Source organism: Aedes albopictus, chromosome 3 (genome assembly GCF_035046485.1).
Source record: "Aedes albopictus strain Foshan chromosome 3, AalbF5, whole genome shotgun sequence".
Taxonomy (NCBI): Eukaryota; Metazoa; Arthropoda; class Insecta; order Diptera; family Culicidae; genus Aedes; species Aedes albopictus.
In genome coordinates, this window is record NC_085138.1 from 399,878,810 (window position 1) to 399,887,660 (window position 8,851).

Genomic DNA, 8,851 nt, shown 5'->3' on the forward strand with positions numbered 1-8,851 from the left:
AAAATTCCTTCCGGAATTCTGTTAGAATTCCTCCTGGAATTCTGTTAGAATTCCTTCCGGAATTCTGTTAGAATTCCTTCCGGAATTCTGTTAGAGTTCCTTCCGGAACTCTGTTAGAATTTCTTTCAGGTTTTTGTAAGATTTTTTTTTCGGGATTTCGTATTAATTTATATCAGCACTCTGTCAGAATTCCATCTGGGTTTTTGTCAGAATCCTTTCCGGGATTCGACGCAATTCCTTCCGGAATTCTATTACAATTCTTTTCGGAATTCTGTTAGAGTTCCTTCCGGAATTCTGTTAGAATTCTTTTCGGAATTCTGTTAGAGTTCCTTCCGGAACTCTGTTAGAATTCTTTTCGGAATTCTGTTAGAGTTCTTTCCGGAACTCTGTTAGAATTCCTTCCGGAATTCTGTTAGAATTCCTTCCGGAATTCTGTTAGAATTCCTTCCGGAATTCTGTTAGAATTCCTTCCGGAATTCTGTTAGAATTCCTTCCGGAATTCTGTTAGAATTCCTTCCGGAATTCTGTTAGAATTCCTTCCGGAATTCTGTTAGAATTCCTTCCGGAATTCTGTTAGAATTCCTTCCGGAATTCTGTTAGAATTCCTTCCGGAATTCTGTTAGAATTCCTTCCGGAATTCTGTTAGAATTCCTTCCGGAATTCTGTTAGAATTCCTTCCGGAATTCTGTTAGAATTCCTTCCGGAATTCTGTTAGAATTCCTTCCGGAATTCTGTTAGAATTCCTTCCGGAATTCTGTTAGAATTCCTTCCGGAATTCTGTTAGAATTCCTTCCGGAATTCTGTTAGAATTCCTTCCGGAATTCTGTTAGAATTCCTTCCGGAATTCTGTTAGAATTCCTTCCGGAATTCTGTTAGAATTCCTTCCGGAATTCTGTTAGAATTCCTTCCGGAATTCTGTTAGAATTCCTTCCGGAATTCTGTTAGAATTCCTTCCGGAATTCTGTTAGAATTCCTTCCGGAATTCTGTTAGAATTCCTTCCGGAATTCTGTTAGAATTCCTTCCGGAATTCTGTTAGAATTCCTTCCGGAATTCTGTTAGAATTCCTTCCGGAATTCTGTTAGAATTCCTTCCGGAATTCTGTTAGAATTCCTTCCGGAATTCTGTTAGAATTCCTTCCGGAATTCTGTTAGAATTCCTTCCGGAATTCTGTTAGAATTCCTTCCGGAATTCTGTTAGAATTCCTTCCGGAATTCTGTTAGAATTCCTCCCGGAATCCTGTTAGACTTCCTTCCGGAATTCTGTTAGAAATCCTTCCGGAATTCTGTTAGAATTCCTTCCGGAATTCTGTTAGAATTCCTTCCGGAATTCTGTTAGAATTCCTTCCGGATTTCTGTTAGAATTCTTTAGGAATTCTGTTAAAATTCCTTCCGGAATTCTGTTAGAATTCCTCCTGGAATTCTGTTAGAATTCCTTCCGGAATTCTGTTAGAATTCCTTCCGGAATTCTGTTAGAGTTCCTTCCGGAACTCTGTTAGAATTTCTTTCAGGTTTTTGTAAGATTTTTTTTCGGGATTTCGTATTAATTTATATCAGCACTCTGTCAGAATTCCATCTGGGTTTTTGTCAGAATCCTTTCCGGGATTCGACGCAATTCCTTCCGGAATTCTATTACAATTCTTTTCGGAATTCTGTTAGAGTTCCTTCCGGAATTCTGTTAGGATTCCTTCCGGAATTCTGTTAGAATTCTTTTCGGAATTCTGTTAGAGTTCCTTCCGGAACTCTGTTAGAATTCTTTTCGGAATTCTGTTAGAGTTCTTTCCGGAACTCTGTTAGAATTTCTTCCGGAATTCTGTTAGAATTCCTTCCGGAATTCTGTTAGAATTCCTTCCGGAATACTGTTAGAATTCCTTCCGGAATTCTGTTAGAATTTCTTTCGGAATTCTGTTAGAATTCCTTCCGGAATTCTGTTAGAATTCTTTTCGGAATTCTGTTAGAGTTCCTTCCGGAACTCAGTTAGAATTTCTTTCAGGTTTTTGTAAGATTTTTTTTTTCGGGATTTCGTATTAATTTATATCAGCACTCTGTCAGAATTCCATCTGGGTTTTTGTCAGAATCCTTTCCGGGATTCGACGCAATTCCTTTCGGGATTCGGTAAGAATTTCTTCCGGGATTCTTTAAGAATTTCTTTCGGGATTCTGTCAGAACCCTTTTTGGGTTTTTGTAAGAATTCCTTCTTGGATTTTGTAAGACTTCCTTTCGGAATTCCTTAAAAATTTCTTCCTGCACGCTGTCAGAATTACTGCCGGGATTCTGCTACAATTCCTCCTAGGAATATTTCAAGGTTCGTTTCCAAAAGCTTTCATGAATTTTTCAGAACTCCTTGCTGGATTTTTCCGGAATTCCATTCAGATCGAGTTGAAATTTCTGCTCACATTCTCTCACTGACTGTTGTTCTGTGTTTTTTTTTATAAAACCTTATTTCTTAATCACCGCTATTTTGGGGATGCGGCTCCCCACACCTACTCCATTCTTGTATCCCGTCTACTATGTAAAGGACATACACACTTCGAAGTTCACAGCCAAACCCCTTTCCTCGTATCGCCAATAGCGACTGCTCCAGGGATGATAAATACCACCCGCATCAGCCAGCAGTGTGGATGGTAGGGGCGAAATGTTTTGCGAATCAGTTAGGTGAAAAAGATGGGGGAGGGAAGGCCTGGCGAGGATGGGATGCTGCCTGGGTTTCATTCAAATGGGGAGGAAAACCGAGACACACAAACAGCCCCGCCGGGGTTGACCAATTGCCGTGGGGTTTCAAAATCGCTGCAGTCGGTTCGAGACCTTTTCGGCGTCAGTTTGACTGTCGTGACGTTGAGAGTTCTTCGATACTCTGGGGAAGTGGAAGAATAAGAAGACCCCGGGTGTCCGTAGGTGATTGGAAACATTTGAATACGATAAAAAATCTTGTATTCTTCACGTTAGCAACTGAACCTGATTAATTACGAGAGGAAAGGAATAATTAAATGAAAAGTGAAAATTATTATCTACCTGCTTGAAGCTATGGATGAATAAAAATGCATCGATGCGAATTATTTTTATTAATTTTTTCACTCATCACCAAGCAGCACTCCACACAATTCCTCATCCAGGCCCGGTCATTTGTGATATGTGACTGTGATATACATATGATTTTATTTTAACCAGAGCGGATTTTTTTCCTTTTGTCATTTGCACGCAATAAAACCATCCAAAAGTCAATTTTTATTCCAGCTGTCCTCCCATGAGCCGAACGCCGACCGGATGGCTAAAAAGTGCTGATTTGACATTAAAAATTGAATTATCGACAATTTTTGTGACAGCTATTGGGGTCACGGATTAATAATTATTTCCTGCTGGATGAGCTTTCGAACTCTGTTGTGGCAGTCAGTGTGAGTGTGTGTATTGCTGGTCAAAGAGCTTAATGAAGATTTTTTTCAATTTTCCGGTGGTACAGAATCCGTTGAATAACGTTTATCAGTGTGAAAAATGTGCACCGTTGCGGAAGCTGATTAAAATTTCATCCTGTTGCATTTCCGAGTGACACGTTCGAGTTTGACCGAGAGCAACAACTGAAACCGTCAGCAAGGTAAGTACCGGTAAGGTTTAACGGGGTCTGAAATGCAGGAAATGGAATCTAGAGCGACGGGTAAAAATGCCGTCGGAACATATGTCGAAATCAACTCTCAACAATGCAATGGTCCGATGGATTATTGGGAGGTATCTTTATTTAACCAACAAACAGAGCTTTTGGTTAGCTTACCGTTTTCAATGTGCATTTTTGAGATTTTATAATTTAACTTTATCAATAACGGCGTCGGCCACGTCCTACAGTCATTGAGAAAGGGAAGGAATGTTAGTATGACTTCTTCTTCTTCTTCTTTATGGCTCTACGTCCGGACTGGGACTTGGCCTGTCTCGCTTTAAGTTAGTGTTCTTTGAGCACTTCTACAGTTATTAATTGGAGGGCTTTCTTTGCTTGCCATTGCATGATTTGTTTATATTGTGAAGCAAGTTCAATGATACTCTATGCCCAGGGAGTCGAGAAAATTTTCTCGACCGGAACGGGAATCGAACCCGCCGTCTCCGGATTGGCGATCCATAGCCTTAACTAATAGGCTAGCCTTAATCAATAGGCTAAATGTTAGTATGACTTGCGTCACAATTAGACAACAAGATAAGCTGTGAAAAAAAAATCAAAAGTGACTCGGGAGTTTCAGCTTCCATTTAATGTGACGAATCCTTTAATATTTGTTGAGAAAATACACGAAATATATTGGTCAATTTTATGAAGAAATATTATGTTATATTACATACTGTTATTTATTCAATAGCATGGAAGGAGCTCACCAAAAAATAACTATTCAAATTGCCAGTAATTACATTATCTAACTCGACACGGACGAAACCACCATCTAACCCCTCACTTGCATCGCCACAGCGAATCACACAGAACTGAGACAAACATTTTCGAGATTATGCCATTATATGTACAAATTGGGACACAGGATAAACTCCGCGCATTCTTTGTCGTTTGTTTTGTGTCATTTTATCCGACAATCCTCTTGTCTGCGTTCTGGCGAATGAGACAGAATCTCCATAAGGCAGTATACGGGTCAATATTATACTATATTTTTAATATCTGATTTATCTTCACTGGCTTAGGGCTTGTCACTTGCTTCTTAATACACAGATAATAGGCCATATGAATAAAAATGAGTATTTACTCAAGGCCAACCTGACTTATTTATATTTATTTTACGACTCCCTATTAATTATTCCACGAGATCCTCCAGTGAAGCAGTCCAATGGCTGTACTTGGGATTTCTGTAGGATTTGTTCCTAGCTTTCCGCCAGGAGTTGTTCCAAGGATTTCTCCTATAGTTGTTCATGGGATTCCTCCAGATCCATCCAAAAGTTGTTCCTGGGATCTCCTCCAGGAGTTATGTCTATTGGATTCGGCCTGCAGCTGTTCATTTTGGGATTACTTCAAGAGCATCTCCTGGGGTTATCTAAGTTGCTGCTGGAATTCTTCCAGGTGCTCTTCCTGGGATTCCTCCAGAAATTCCTTCTGAAATTCATCTACAAGTTCATTCTGACATTTGTGCAATAGTTTCTTCTGGGATTTTTTTTTCCGCATTTCTTCCTAGGATTCCTCTAGGAGTTCCTCCTGGGATTCCTCTAAGAGTTCCTCCTGGGATTCCTCCAGGAGTTCCTCCTGAGATTTCTCCTGGAGTTCCTCCTGAGATCCTTCCAGGAGTTCCTCATGGGATTCCTAGAAGTTCCTTATGGGATTCGTCCAGGAGTTCCTCCTGGGATTTATCCAGGAGTTCCTCCAGGTATTCCTGCAGCAGTTCCTCCAGGGATTCCTCCAGCAGTTTATCCTGGGATTGCTCCAGGAGATCCTCCTGGGATTCATCCAGGAGTTCCTCCAGGGATTCGTTCCTCCAGGGATTCCTCCAGAAGTTCCTCCTGGGATTCCTCAAGCAGTTCCTCCTGAGATTCCTCCAGGAGTTCCTGCTAGGATTCCCCCAGGAGTTCCTCATAGGATTCCTCCAGGAGTTCCTTCAAGAATTTCTCCTGGGACTCCTCCAGGAGTTTCTCCTGGGGTTCCTCCAGAAGATCCACCAGGGATTCCTCCAGAAGTTCCTCTTAAGATTCCTCCAGAAGGTCCTCCTGAAATTCCCACAGGAGTTTCTCGTGGGGCTTTTCTTGAGATTCCTCCAGGTGTTCCGGCTGGGATTCCTCCAGAAGTTTATCCATGAGTTCCTGCTGGAAGTCCTCGTAGGGTTTCTCCAGTGCATTATATCGAAGACCACTTTATCAACAAGACTGGGAGCTCTTCCATTTTCCCATATAAACGACCATCGACGCGAACGGCAGCGCCTCTGCTTAGTTAAGGTGGCAACCCAGCATCACGGTGGTAGTGAAATTTTCACCACTCTGAGATGGTATGTGTGCGCTCTTTCGCAGGTGCGTAGCTGTCAACTAACCAAAACAAATCATCTCTCCGCACCAAATTTTCTCATCCGGCAGCTCCCACTTTTAATTTATGTTTTAAAGCAAATTAGCAGTATAAAAATACATACCGCCAACTCAAATTGTTCTACTGAACCGGTAAGTTCCTTCTATTTTATAATGGAAAGTGATTTGGTTTCACCAAGTGTTTTATTTCCAGGCAAATCGAATCAACACCCGTCAGCTGAATGCAAAGGTTGTCAGGCAATGCAAAGGTTTCCGTCGTAATCTGTGCCCGCAGTATATGGCCTTACCGATCGGTGCTCGAGCAGGAAATAGTGCATCAAATCCGAAGTGTCTCATGATTCTGGAATACTATTTGTGCAATGACTTCATAGCGGAGTGAGCAAACGATTCTGATGCGAGCCAAGTGTATGCCAGGACGAAACAGAAAATGATTCTAACCCGGTAAATCAAGAAGTTAGCAGTACTAAAATCAATGGTTAGAAATTTTGTTTTGTTTTTCAGCTCTAGTTTCGATCATTATGGAAACGATGACTTTCCCCGGGCTTCGCTCTTCAAAATTAGGGTTTGGGTGCTAGTAGTGGACCCCCTAAGCCATCGAAATTTGCTTCTGCGGCTTTTTAGCTATGTTACCTCAGTTGATTGTTCCAAAGTGCAATTTTATAACAAGTTCCATGTCCCCTCTTTATGTAAAGACCGTCAAACATACGACATTAATAAATTATTCCAGTGAAATACGCATTTAAAAATATGCATCGATACTGCCTATAATGGACACCACCGGGGTCCACTATAGGATTATTTACAAATATCTCGGCGCCTATAAAGGACCCCCCATTTGATTTCCATGTTATCTGTCACGCTGCCGATGAAGCCTATGGTGGACCCCCCCTGCGTGTACCTATAGTGGACCCTTTTGCGTGTTTACATTAATTAAATAGTTAAAATATCCGATTTTTGTGGCCACTGGGCAATTCGTTCGCCAGGAACTGCTGTGTAGCAATGTAACTGATGTTCCCCCGGTGGAAGTTGCCTGGAAACAGTTGATTTGGGCATTTATATTCGAGTTTTTCTGTAGGGGGTCCACTATAGGCGCAGGGTCCCTACCTATAGTTATTGGGTCATGATATCCAAGTCGATGTAGACGATACTCAGGCATGGTGGCATGATGCAGAGCCTGGAATACCTGTTTCAGCGAGCTATCTTACGCGCTGTGTTAATACGCTACATCTTGGTGACACTTTTCGGCCGGAAAAGAGCCTGCTACTCAACTTGCTATTATATGCACTAGTTTTTTGTGTTTTTTCATTGAGCACACATCGCGTAGAGGCCAATCCGTGATTGGATGAAGTCCGATTCTCTGTGCAAATTGGACAAAGAACCTATGAATGGGTTTTGGCGCCAACCCTGATTGTGGACAGATCGAGAGCTTCCAGCTTTGATAATGTCGAAAGCGATGCTAGCTTCGTCTTAACGGTCATCAGTGTAGTACAGATTTATTATGAAAGGACGATGCAAAAATTGAAATAAAAAACTTTTGTGGGATATGATTTATATATTTTAAATTCAAATGATCGAAAAAATAAAATGAAACACGAAAAGAAAATAATGTACGCTTAAAATAATGCTCTTTTGTATGATTGATTTCATCCGTTACAACAGATATGAAAATTACCGTACTTTATCGATGAACTCCATCAATCCTGTTTATTTCTTAGTGAGTTTTGCTTTCTTGGCCTGAAATCATTTAATAATCAATTATTTTAGCAAAACATTTAAATATATCAACCTACCTTAGGTAACGATGACTTTTTTTTCTTTGAAGAAGCCTTTTCATTGTGATTACTCGTTTCTTGTGCGAGCAGCTTTGAAAATGTAACGATGTTCAGCTTTTTTGCTTTCTCATGCTTTTTCAATTTTCGTTTCGACTGGGCTTTCTCGTTGAAGGTATTGTTCAACTGCCCAATTTTACATGCTATAAGCATATTCACGTACCCAAGTAACACAACTTGTTACATTAATGTATATATTACGTGTTTCATACAAACGTCAAAGTTTTGTTCCGAATATGAAAAACTTATTTTCATACACTTATATCACCGAAAAAGCGCAAAAAATGGCGGCTTATAAAACATCTTTGATGTTACTAAAGATGTTTTTCAATACATTCATATAACATAAAATAAAGTATTGAATACGTTCCCAGCAACATCGTTATGACTTGTTGCTAGTAGCAAAAATCCTAATTTATGAAACGCACACTATGCAAATAAATGTGCCACCTATAATGTGATATTTACATGGATATTTACTGATGGCTTAAAAAAATATGACTCACATTTTATTTGCAATCTATCCTCGATGTTTGGTCACCATGACAAAATTTCATGTGCCATTCAAAATTTATGGTGAAACAAGCATGTTCACTCTTCAGGAATTCATTCGCTTTCCATCGGATTGGAAATACGAAGAAAAATTTTTGAAATATCTCTGATTTGTGTAGGTTTTTCAAACAAATTTTCAGACATGCAACATGGTGGCTACATGCCACAGTGCCGGTACGAAGTTTTGGTAAGCTATTTTTGATTATGAAATGTGATGTGCTTATGACTGTAGAATTTTAAGTCGTTATGGACAAGACAATTTTATAATTTTATCAAATGTTTAAACTATCTCAGATAAATATTTATCGGGCGGAAAACATGTACATGGGCAAACGACTATTAATAAAAATATTTGTGCAGCACTTTTTGGCAGGCACTGTAATTTATCTGGACTGGTAGGAAAAAAAAAAATTAAAATATATGAAAATACGTTTAAATTACTTCAATTGTACATCTTAATAACATGCTTGTTGAAAACCATTTGAATT

The 8,851-nt window shown here is 39.8% G+C and overlaps 1 long non-coding RNA gene across 1 annotated transcript; it reads left to right on the top strand.

Moving 5' to 3' along the window:
* The first annotated feature begins 5,980 nt into the window (after positions 1-5,980).
* On the top strand, positions 5,981-6,807 carry LOC134291942 (uncharacterized). Its single transcript, XR_009999359.1, has 3 exons — positions 5,981-6,114; positions 6,176-6,423; positions 6,484-6,807. It is a non-coding gene; the product is annotated as an uncharacterized LOC134291942 (long non-coding RNA).
* The last annotated feature ends 2,044 nt before the right edge of the window (positions 6,808-8,851 follow it).